Raw genomic sequence first — 12,526 nt, forward strand, 5'->3', positions numbered from 1 at the left:
ATTGTTTTAGAAGAGCTTTGAAGTAAGATGTTGACCTACAAAATACATAAAGTACATACAGTACAAATGATCTTTCCCTTTAAATGCCTAGAATGAGGAGAAGCAACAGCATCTGATAAGGAATTTGGATCAAAATGTTATCTTGGTATCTCCAGCAGTTGGTATGGTGTGACACCATGATTGTGTAACATAACTATGAACCGGTAACTGTACTGCATGTTAAGATCTCATAAGCTGAGACACACTGTGCCAGAACACTTTCTTTGTGGGGTATAATTCAAGAGTAAAGCTACAGGGAGTGCTAGGTCAGCTTGTAATCAACCGTCAGAAGATGTATTGCTTCCATGTTAGTATAATATGCAAATGTAAGTTAATAAATACATATTTAAGTTTGTCTGTTTAAGTTCTGACATGTTCTGTTTTCAAATGAAAAAAATTAGGCAAATCAAAAAATGAGGCAAAGCAAGACTATACACACATATAGCCATAAATTGAATAGGCAGATGTGACATAATGTACCTGGAAGACATACCAGTCTATGTACCCTTTTTGCTAAATAAATAAAACATATATGAACTGTCTGATTTGGTATATTATCTTTATTTGGCTCAGTGGTAAGGGTGCTGGGTTGCTGATCACAGGGTTATGGGTTTGATGCCAAGGCTGCTGCCACTGTCTAACTACCGAAACACTACCCCTGGTTAACGTCTTAGGCCCACCAGTGGTAGCCATTTCTACAGTTTAATTTACTGTATTAATTGTTACTGTATTAACTGTTATTATTGGTTGCCACTGGTGGGCCTCAGAATTTAACCAGGGGTAGTGTTTCCTTAATTGTGAAATGGCCTCATTTGTCGTTGTTAAGGATCATATGGTTACAATCAACTTAGTTCTATGTAAAAGAAAATAATCAGAGAAGTTGTTCTCATGGGTGAAAACTGGAAAGGTGTTCAATTTCTGAGAATTGAAGAGATGCAGCAATGCCAGGAATTGAACATATGAGCCTATTCTCCTGAAGGAGTTTATCAGTCATGTCACAATTGAGCTCCAAGAAAATGTATGAGGGAATGAAAAAGAACATTTACTCAGAGCAGTTCAAATAGTTTCTCATGCTTAGAAAGCACTTGTCTGTGCTAAGACACAAACTAGTGCAATGGTCTAACTGCCTGCTGGTCAAGAGACAGAAGCACTGTAAAAAAAAAAAAGTCAAGGCAGGTCAACGTAAAATGATTATTTTATATACTATTATAACTTATTACAGAGTGTTTCTTGAGTTAACTCAACTTAGTTTAGCCAAAAATTCTCTTAACTCGGATTTCACCAATTCATAATGAGTTAAACCTCAAACACATTAGTAAATGAGCTAATTTTGTAGGATTTTTAGTCTGCACCCCCCCCCCCCCCCCCGCACACACACACATCTTAAAAGATAGAACTTTCCCATCAAATCATATTCCTAGACCGAGAGGCATTTCACAATGAAGCACTGAGATATTGCTTCCTTCTTTTTTCTTGAACACAGATATGTACATGATCAAAACTCTGGAGTGGCACAACCATCTAACTGCTCTCAGCTACCACACATTTACTAATATTTTGAGTCAGCTAAACCTAAAATGTAATTATTGACCAAACTGAGATGTTCTGTATTCAGATATTATTCAGGGATTACTTTGAGCCTTAAATGGCAAGGAGTCTCTATTATGAGGAGATTGTGTGATAGGGTGTGTCCTAGGCTGCAGGAGAGAATTATTACATTGAATTATGAATTATTAAGAGGGAGAGGAAAAATCAATGTAGAAAGATTTTTTGAGTTGACTCAGTAAATCAGTGATGCTGAATTTATCTTAGAAAAACGTTTGACTAAAATTAGTTGAGTTCACAGTCAGCAATGTCAACAGAATTTATAATAATAGTAATAATAATAATAATAATAATAATAATACGTTTATAATAATTTTGCTATTGATACCAGTTGCCAGCAGTAATGCACAGCACATTGTGTCTATATGGACAATTTAAGGTATTTTAGGTACGATCTCATAAACCACCTCACACTCACACATCTGTCTGGTGGTTTAAATGGGAGTTCATTTGTATCTCATGCTTTTGAGCTCTTTTATTCGCAGGCTTATACAGACCCTCTCCTCCGCATGCTTCCCATGTTATCAGATCTGGAAGGGAATTCACTGGAGGGTCAGCGTCAGAGTGCGAGCATGCCGGAGGCCGAGGGCTCGACCGCGTTCATGACCCCAAGCCTACATATCTGACTTCACAGAGATCACAGCGTCCTAAAGAAAACAGCTAACAGAAACCACAGAGACAAGAAAGATTTCGGCTGTTTCCCAAAGCTAGGGAGTGTTTCCTGAAGTTAATCTTGGTGTTTGGCATGGGATGGAAAGCCACCTGTTTAACTGCCTTTAACACGACTTTGTCTGATTAATTTCACATTAGGCTTTGAAGAATTAGGCCAGTAATAATGAAATATTAAAATAGATATTGATTTTTGATTTTTAGATTAAGTAATTGTTCTTTCTGTCTTTTCTTTAATATTCTGCCAAATGGTTCATTAATGCAAGGATACTGATCTTAGGTGAGTGTCCAGAACACTTTGTAATAAATAGGACTCTCTGGAGCAGATACATAAATGCCAGTTGTGGACTAAAGGGCTAGAAAGCCCCCAAGCATTGAGCTGTGGAGCAGCATCATTCTCTGGAATGTTGGTCTATCTATTTTTTTGGAAATGTGTTTGAATTGAAGTTGAGGTGGGGTTGTGATCATCCAACATCCTTAACTTCACTAATGCTCTTATCACGTAATGCAATCAAATCCTCATAGCAGTGCTCCACAATCTAATAGAAAGCCTTCTCTGGACATTAGAGACAGTTACTCCAACAAAAGCAGGATCAACTCTTTTTAATACAATGCATGAGCAGGTGCCCCAAAACGTCTGTCCATATACATACAACCATTGTAACTGTGTCTGCTCTCAGCTGCTTGTTATTTCACCCTGAGACTTAAACAGGGAACATATTTATTTCTGAAGAAGCTGCTTCAACATAAAGATAAATACACTTCCAGATATCTCCACTGATTAGAGAACTGTTGGACTTATGCTAGAGTACATTTAGACTTCTCAAAAAACACGTTTTGACTAAAAACAAGATAAGGAGGACGATAAGATTGTATAAATGTTGGGCCTTTTTGGCACAGTTTATTCTGAAAAGAGTCATTAGGAAAATATAGGCATGAGGATAAGGCTGATTACTTTATTTTGCCTGTACAGCTGAATAAATCTGCTTAGATATATAAGAGCTATAAAAACAGGCCTTATGTTTTTGCTTTCTTCAGTACCTTCCAGCTTCCAGCAAATTCTTCACCCACAAACACAGTCTGTACAAACCAGCAGTGTCTTTCAGTGTCATTATTTTGATGTACACAAACTATGGCCCTTGGGTGTCATATCTATCTGCATGCTGCACGTATATGTATTTAATGAAGGAGCTGTTAGGTTGGTCAAAAAGTGAGCACTGCTAATAATGCACTTAGCTTATTAGAAGTATCATATATACAGATATATAAAAATACAGAGCAATCCAGGTGGTCCAGATGCACTGAACAGATGAGTTGCATCCTATTATCAGGATTCAGGATCAGATCCTGACAATGTCTAAGGGAGCACAATGAACCATGGTTCTCTGTTGGGAAAGGATGCTTCTTTTCATTGTTTGTCTACATGTGTGCTGACGGTTAATGAGCATCTGGCATCTCTCATGCACATAACTAGTCAGTTAGCACTGAATTGATATAAAGAACAGATGATCAGTACTTTCTTACTGGCAGTTCAAAAATGCTGATCAATCAACAGTGATGCTTAGATTGAGTCTGGGAAAGCAGTGAGTAGTGTTTTATCTATTAAATAATTAAACTTTAAAAGCATTTGCGTTATACCTATAGGGTCTCCTAAGTTCTCATTCACATAACATATCCCTCTGACACAATACTTGTCAGGGATACGCTGTTCTTTTGCCCTAAATGAACCACAACAAACAACAAAGTTATTTTGTTGTGTTATTGATTTATTTATGATCAATCTTAAATGCCTTAAAGTTCCAATAATACAAAAAATTTTTGGGAAAAAAAAGTTTTGGGAGTGTAGAAACATTGGAAAGAAAGTAGGTTTAATTTAATTAAAACTGAGAAGTAATTTTAACTTTTGAATTGAACAACGCAGTTGAGTTTAAACTTTAGCATGGAAAATGTCACTGGCAGCCTTGTGCTGTGCACATGACCCGTATAAAGCCAAGAAGCAAGAAGCAAAGATTGTTGTTGACGCCTTCCAGCCAGGCCATGACCTGTTTCACAACCTCAGTCACCCTGTTCAACAGATCCTCCTCCATGGCTAGCAAAACTAGAACAGTGAGTTAAAGCCTTGTGCTTCTTCACATTAAAAGTGCACATTTGCAGAAAAACAGTAGTAGTTAAGGAAATATAATATGGGGATATTAGCATTCCAAGCTTGAGATCTGGTCCTCCATACATTCCACTTGTTTTCACTTCATTGTTTTTGTTAGCAATGTAGACAGTCTGAATGATCATGATTATATGGCTCTGGAAATTCTCTGGAGAGAATATCACTCTGACCATCAACATAAGATTCACTCAATGAAAGCTATTCAGTGTACTGGATGACTGATCATCTACGTAACTGATCAGCCCAATCAGTCTCAAGTCGATCCGTCTAGACATGATTTTCATGAAAATCAAATTAGGTCAAGCATCACCACAACATGTAGAATAGCATAGTCTGGTGGTGCAGTCAATCTATGCATTAGAATAGCCAAGAAATTGAAATTGAAAAGCATAAGCCAGGCTGACAGTATCAGCCTTTTGTGTAAAAATATTATCTGACATAAGCACTCATAGAACAATCAAGTGATTAACATTGGGTTGACCTATATTGGCATGACCCCTCACTTCCACATATCTACTTTTTTTTTCTTTAATCCCATACCACTAAGACAAGACAACCATATTTGCCATTTGTGTTGGACCTCCGCCTTTAACCCATCCATGCAGTGAACACGCACATACACACTTGCGAGCAAACACACACCCTGCCCAGGGAGCAGAGCGGTTTAAGGGCCTTGCTCAATGGCCCAACAGTGGCAGCTTGCCTAGTCTGTCATCAATAGCCCTAACCTCTGGACCACCGCTGTTAAGAGGCATAGCAAATGGTCATTCAACCCTTTCTTCAAAGTGAACCTTACCTCAAAAGTGGCTGACTGGACATAGTTTCTGACTGTTACTTGGTGATGCAGTACACAATCAATAAATGATCTATATGTATTTAAATCAGTTCAGGGTTGTTATTCATTAAGCCACTGGACTACTGCAAGTATGTTTAAAGTTAAAAGAGCAGTCTCAGTAAACAACAAGCTTTAGTTTTTACAAAGCTTCTAATGACAAAAACACACAATCAAATGGAATGGCAGATGTAGGCTTGCAGTAATATCAGTTGTTCACTAGTTGTATTATCATATCATCGCTGTCCTACAAAAACCTTGTTCTCTGTTTTTGTCTGGCAGCTGTTCTTTACATTGCATCAAACATTCATGATGAATGGGTCAAAAGAAATGCACCAAAATGACTTTGAATAAGGCTAGCTGTAATTTCAAATGTGCAAGCTGCAAGATCAGATGTAGCTTAGCTGCGGGGTAGCTGCAATATCAAATGTAGTTTAGCTGTAATGTCTAATGTAGCCTAGCTGTAATATGAAATGCAGCCTAGCTGTAATGCCAGATGCAGCCCAGCTGTAATGTCTGATGTAGGCAAGCTGCAAGATCAGATGTAGTCTAGCTGTAATGTCTGATGTAGGCAAGCTGCAAAATCAGATCTAGCTTAGCTGTGGGGTAGCTGCAAGATCAAATGTAGTCTAGCTGTAATATGAAATGCAGCCTAGCTGTAATGCCAGATGCAGCCCAGCTGTAATGTCTGATGTTCCCTAGCTGTAATATCAAATGCAGCCTAGCTGTAATGTCTGATGTAGGCAAGCTGTAATGTCTGATGTAGGCAAGCTGCAAGATCAGATGTAGTCTAGCTGTAATGTCTGATGTAGGCAAGCTGCAAAATCAGATCTAGCTTAGCTGTGGGGTAGCTGCAAGATCAAATGTAGTCTAGCTGTAATGCCAGATGCAGCCCAGCTGTAATGTCTGATTGTTCCTAGCTGTAATATCAAATGCAGCCTAGCTGTAATGTCTGATGTAGGCAAGCTGTAATGTATGATGTAGGCAAGCTGCAAGATCAGATCTAGCTTAGCTGTGGGGTAGCTGCAAGATCAAATGTAGTCTAGCTGTAATATCAAATGCAGCCCAGCTGTAATGCCAGATGCAGCCCAGCTGTAATGTCTGATGTAGGCAAGCTGCAAGATCAGATGTAGTCTAGCTGTAATGTCTGATGTAGGCAAGCTGCAAAATCAGATATAGCCTAGCTGTGGGGTAGCTGCAATATCTGATGTAGCTCAGCTGTAATGTCAGATGTAGGCTAGCTCTATTGTCAGATGTGGGCTATTTGTTATGTCAAATTCAGGCAAGCTGTATTATCAGATGTAGGCTAGTGATGTAGACTTTCCATTTAATCACTGTAAAATCTGAATGTCAGTGGTGCTAAATTAGGTCTTAAATGCATCTTCAGAAAAGAGTAGTTGTGCCTGTGGCAATGGGAGCACCTTAAGGAACCCATTATTCAGAAGGTGTCTACAAACATTTGGACATGTGTTACTAATATGTCTTAGTTAATGTCTTATTTTCCAGTTGAATATTTGCTCATAGCCTGTGGACTGTGGTCTGGTCTGGTTAGTGTGTTACAAGTCAAATGTGTGTAGTCACCAGTGCAAACTCTTCATATAGAACATGGGTGGGGGGGGCTGCCTTTGAAAACATGCTAGCCTAGTTCCCAGGCTTTAACAGTTTGTCCTTTGAGGAGAGAACAGTCATAAAAAAAGAAGACTGCAATTCGTCATCCCTGTACTTTGTTTTGTGTCTTTAACATAAGCTTTAGGAGAGCAAGTCTCAACAGTTGCCAAGTATTCTCCCTCTGGCATTCTGAAGAGCAAGCAACGATGCAGACATTGCTCGTCTTGCTCGTCTCTGTAATGTGTGTGTGTGTGTGTGTGCCTCCTACACATCTCAAAATCAGGTATCTTTTTTTCACCTTCCGAGCCATTTTTGTCCAAATTGACTATTCTTGAGTAATTCCAATCAGATTCTTACCACAAAATGAAGCCAGGGCAAAGCTCTGAACTTCCTCTTCCATGTAATCAACTTTTTATTTTGAAGTTTTATAAAATATAAAAATGGCAATCAACCCACACCCTCCCAACCCATCCCATCCAACCACCACACCTACCCAAATATATACGTGAACACACATTGTACAATACTTTATATTTATAATACTTTACAAAACATTATTAGTATTGTCAGTACTTTTAGAACAACTGCATGCTCTACTCATGTCTGAAGAGCCAGTGACCAACAACTGTATAGTAACTGGATACACTGTATCAGATTGGATGTCCGTCTGTTATACCATTATCTTGTCTTCTTAATGGATGACCTCTTGACTGAGAGAACTGAAAATACAGCTGGTCTGGGGCTGGTTGACCACTAACCTAGTGTTCATCCAGCACAGTTGTAATACAACATATTGTAGCATATTATACATTATATATGTAACATATTGTCAAAACCCCAAATCTCCAAAATGGCAGCTCTACAGGAGAGAGACTGTTTAACTTCAGTAAAAGTCAATGTAAATAATAAAATGTAAACTTCTATTGGTCCATTTATCATGAAATTGTGGCACAATGTAAAGAACAACAGACACTTTCACTTTCAGTTTTTTTCAAAAATGTATTCATCCTGACAGTGATGATATGCTGATCCCTGCTGGTAACTATCTATGCTAAGAATTGTTGGATATTTATTCAATTCTTAAATGTATTTTGGCATCCAGAATTTTTTAATCAGCGTATTCCAGTGGTGAACCATACATATTAGCATCAGCTCTTTAACCCTAGGGCTAGAAGTGTCAATATTCAGTAAAATAGGAAATAATACACAACTGATGCTAATATGCGCTAGCCTCCTATAGTAGTAGTGGTAGTTCTACTACTAGTATGTTAGTGATTACAGTAGTGCACTTGAGCATGACTGTACTAGATTAAAAAAGGACATCCGAAGCTTTTAAAAGACATTGCGTAAAATAGCTATACTCATGTCACCTAGCATCTTCCAGAAAATGTTTTTCTCATGATATTGGTCCCACCCACTGGAAACCAAAATATTTGTTGATTCCACTGCTTTAGGTTATCTAATGCAATAGACTTTCAGTTCAGCTCCTGAAGGCCTAACCAATGGGAGAGCTTGCTTTGCTATATTCACCTAGACACCATGGGAAACAAGAACCTGATTGGACAATTTACCATCTGGCTAAATATAACCCTTTTAGTTCTAACCAAAACTAAACATCATACTATAATGTGATATTGTAATACAACACGTATTGTAATACTTACAGAGTTAAAATACAATAATCACTCTGTTAAATAAAACAGAGAGAGCTACTACTGAAAGCCCTGACAGTTCCTCTGTTTGGAGACATCTCACCCACAGTCACATGCAAAGTGCTCCTCCCTGATTAAGGAACACCTGAAAGGAATCTGGGAGGACCGTGGTATTTAAAAAGAGTCTCTCCAAGCCATGTGGAGAGGGTGGAGTTCAGCTGGAAGAGCCATTCAAGAAAAAATAAAAGCTCTGCATTTTACACAGGCTGGTGTGTGTGTGTGTGTGTGTGTGTGTGTGTTTCTGAGCTCTTGTTTAGTCCCTCAGTTATCTGCTAGGTAAAAAAAAAAACTTTAATTACTAAAAGGAAACTAGAATTCCTATTTTTCTAAAGTCACATAAAACATTGGACTTTTGTTTGAAGAGGATAAACATTTTTGCTATTAAAGTGGATAAAACAGCTGTTTTTCAATATTGCAATATGCCATTTTATACATATATGGTGTACCTACTTAGTAGTTAGTAGAGGCAATGTGTGTGTGTGTGAATGTGTTTGTGTGTGTGTGTGTGTGTGTGTGTGTGTGTGTGTGTGTGTATGCACACACCTGTACAAGTATGAGCTTGTTATGATGTATGCTGTTTGGCAAGCCCGTTGTGTGCAGAGTTTCCTAAGTCAGCAAAACGCATTCACTGAAACTTCCACCTGAACCTCAAACAACATCTCACATACTTCACATCCTCTCTCCATCCTCCTCTACTCCCTCTTTCTCTCTGTCTCTCTCTCTTCTAACTTGAAATTCTCGCTTGTGGACGTAGCATAAACATAATTTATTTAATATCATACACTTGCATGTAAACGCATGAAAACATTAAAAATATATGTCATTAAGATGAAAAAAATATGTAAAAACAATATTTGAGAGACTTCCTGTCTTGAATGGCTGCAAGTAATGTGGCATGAGTTTCTGCATAGGGGTTCAATTGGTCTCAAAAGATGAATGGCATCTTCTCATCAGGTCCGTGAATTATGAATGAGTATTGGGGAATGCAGTATTTAACATAATATAACTTAAGGAACTTCCTGTAATATCACTCTTCAGACTTCAGACTAGTTCCTGATTTATCGCCTATACTTTCTTTCAGTTCTACACTTTATTTTTGTCAGTGTTGTAATTCATTTTTAAGATTTTAAAGATTGATCTTTTTTGGAATGTTTACCCCAAGTAGAACATAGCAAGTGTTAATACAACAATAATACAACAAACTACCAGAGTAATACACACATGCTCTTCTCTCTATGAGCTACTGACAGGCCATAGGTTTAGCAGACAGTCTAAAAGAAACACTTGGCCAGTTGCAGTTTCACTGTTTTTACAGATACTCAAAGATGCAGCATTTGGAATAACATGCTACTGTCTGACCTGCTTGAAAGGATACATGGATTGCCTGAAATGTTCACATGCTAACGTTAAATTTGCACAGGCTATGTCAATGTGGATATGTCTGCTTATGGTATGCAGCGGAGGTTAAACACGGCACTATGGGACACCTATTGAACCACAAAGTAGCTGCATCAACTGCCAGCAATGCAGATCATTCCTTATTTCTGTTTGTATACAGCTGAATGAATGAACCAAAGGATACGATGATAAACCAAAACATTATGATTAAACACAGATGAAGCAAAAAAACATCTGTGCTAATCACAAAACAATGGCACATGCCAGGGTCTGGGATCTACTGTCTACAAAAGTATCTTTTCATTTATTCTGCATTATATTCTATCATGTTGATTTATGTGAGCATACAAAGTATTTCACTTGTAGGTGTACTGTGTATAACTCTACTCTAAATATTGCTATGTTTTACAAAATAAAGTATAAATAATTTAGATATTTAGGTATTTTATCACTTTATTACTTTAAGAGTTATAAACTCTTAATCTCTGTTTTTCTGCCTTTTTTTTTACATTATTTAAAAATGTTAGCTGTTCTTTACATTGTCAATAAATCCATGATGTATAGACAAATAGTAGTCCAAAATTACTAATTAAATAACTTTAACTTTAACAAAAAAGTAATTTTTTCTACTGCTCCTATTTCAGAGATGCAGTAGTTTTGTAGGACAGATCGATTGTTCTAAATGTAGCAATCTATACTAAATATTTAGTTACATAGTGGCTTTGCAATGGCTACACAGGAACAGTTTTGCTTAATACAAACAGTGAACCTAAATTTGGATCCCTGAACCTGCTTTAATAATTGAGGGTTAGACAGTTGTGCGGGAACAGAATGGGCTGCCACTGTTAGTTTTTTTCCACAAGTCGACTCAGTAGATTTCCATTCCATCTATCTGGTGCCGCCCTTCATGCTGATCAAGTTACCTTTTATGTAACATACAACATCTCCAGTGTTGTGTGGGTGTATGTGTGTGTGTGTGTGTGTGTGTGTGTGTGTGTGTGTGTGTGTGTGTGTGTGTGTATTGCATGTGCACAAATGATTCATGCTTTTAAAATGCTTTAAACAACTGAAGCTCTGCATAGCTCTGCATAAAGCCCAGAGAAAAGAACACTTATTGAAAGTTTTCCCGCCGAAGAAATGTGCTATAGATCAGGTATGGGAATGTTCCCCGAGGAATAAATGCTTTATTCTTAATATGGAAAGAAAGACAGAACAGATAGAAAAATGTGAATGTAAATTAAAACCTATGTCCATTTTTCTAATACATTCACTTTGAATATGCTAACAAGCCAATGTATGCCTGTGTGTGTACATGTGTGTGTGTTTATATTTTTTTGTATATTTTTTTAGCTCAAAGGTTCAGGCTTTATAGGAAGACAAAAAAACAAAACAAAACAAAAAAAAACTGCTTTATAAAACCTTTTTTTAAGTCAATAGACCAGTACATTAAAATGATCATGTCACTTCAGTTTTTATGGCCTCATCAGCTGAAGATCAAAAAATGAAGACATTGGTAGACTTTTAAAAGTGCTTTTAAAGAGCCAGCATTAATCACAGGTAAAAACACCTTTTTACAATCATCTTTCCATTCATCCTGAAAGTATTAGAACAGAGAGTTGGGGAAGCTTTTCAAACCTACAGCTGTACAAAGACTTCAACTAGCCGACAGACTAAATAATAAAAAAAAAAACTTTCATAGGAATAAAAAATGGTCCTAATTCTGCTTACAGCTGTTTACAAGTACAAATACAACTACAAGCTTTAGTGCAATTTTATTCTTCGTAAATTCATGTTTAAATTAAAAACCTCAGTAAGACTCAGTAAAACACCAACACTAGAAACATAACAATTAACAATTTCTAGCATTGATTATAGTTATCATACAACTCCTGTTTGGTGTTTAATGATGTTAAATCGGGTGAGCTGGTGATGGAATTTAACCCATACATTTGCTGGTTGGGAGCATCCAGGAGCTAACTGGAAGGAGAATAGATTTTTATTTTTTTATTACACTTAACTTTATTTATGTTTACTTGCATCTGTTGTAAATAATATGCCTAGGCTATATAATATTTAAATCATTTTAAGTTATATGGTGCAGTAAGTAAGTAAGTAAGTGTGTCAAGCCAGTACTAGCAACAATAGAGGTGCTATTCTCCCTATTACACATCAGTGGAGCTTGAGCATGATTTTGAAACAGTTATTTAAAAATAAAAAGGCTACATAATGTTGCTTTAATTGTTTTATTGTATACAATTGGTCCAAAATCCGTTTTTACTTCTCTTGTAAAGTTTTCTCTAATCCCAACTAAAAGTAATATATTGACATGTTCATGTGGGTATATGTGTGTATATGAATTACCTTATGTTATGTTGTTGAATAAGTGTGTCTGTGCACACTATCAGCAGTACAGGACTGGTGTCCCCTGCTTTAAAGACCCTGTGCATATCAGAGGAAAGTGGAGGTCCTCTTTATCCATGACATCATTTCCCATTGAACACA

This window comes from Salminus brasiliensis, chromosome 1 (assembly GCF_030463535.1).
Source record: "Salminus brasiliensis chromosome 1, fSalBra1.hap2, whole genome shotgun sequence".
NCBI lineage: Eukaryota > Metazoa > Chordata > Actinopteri > Characiformes > Bryconidae > Salminus > Salminus brasiliensis.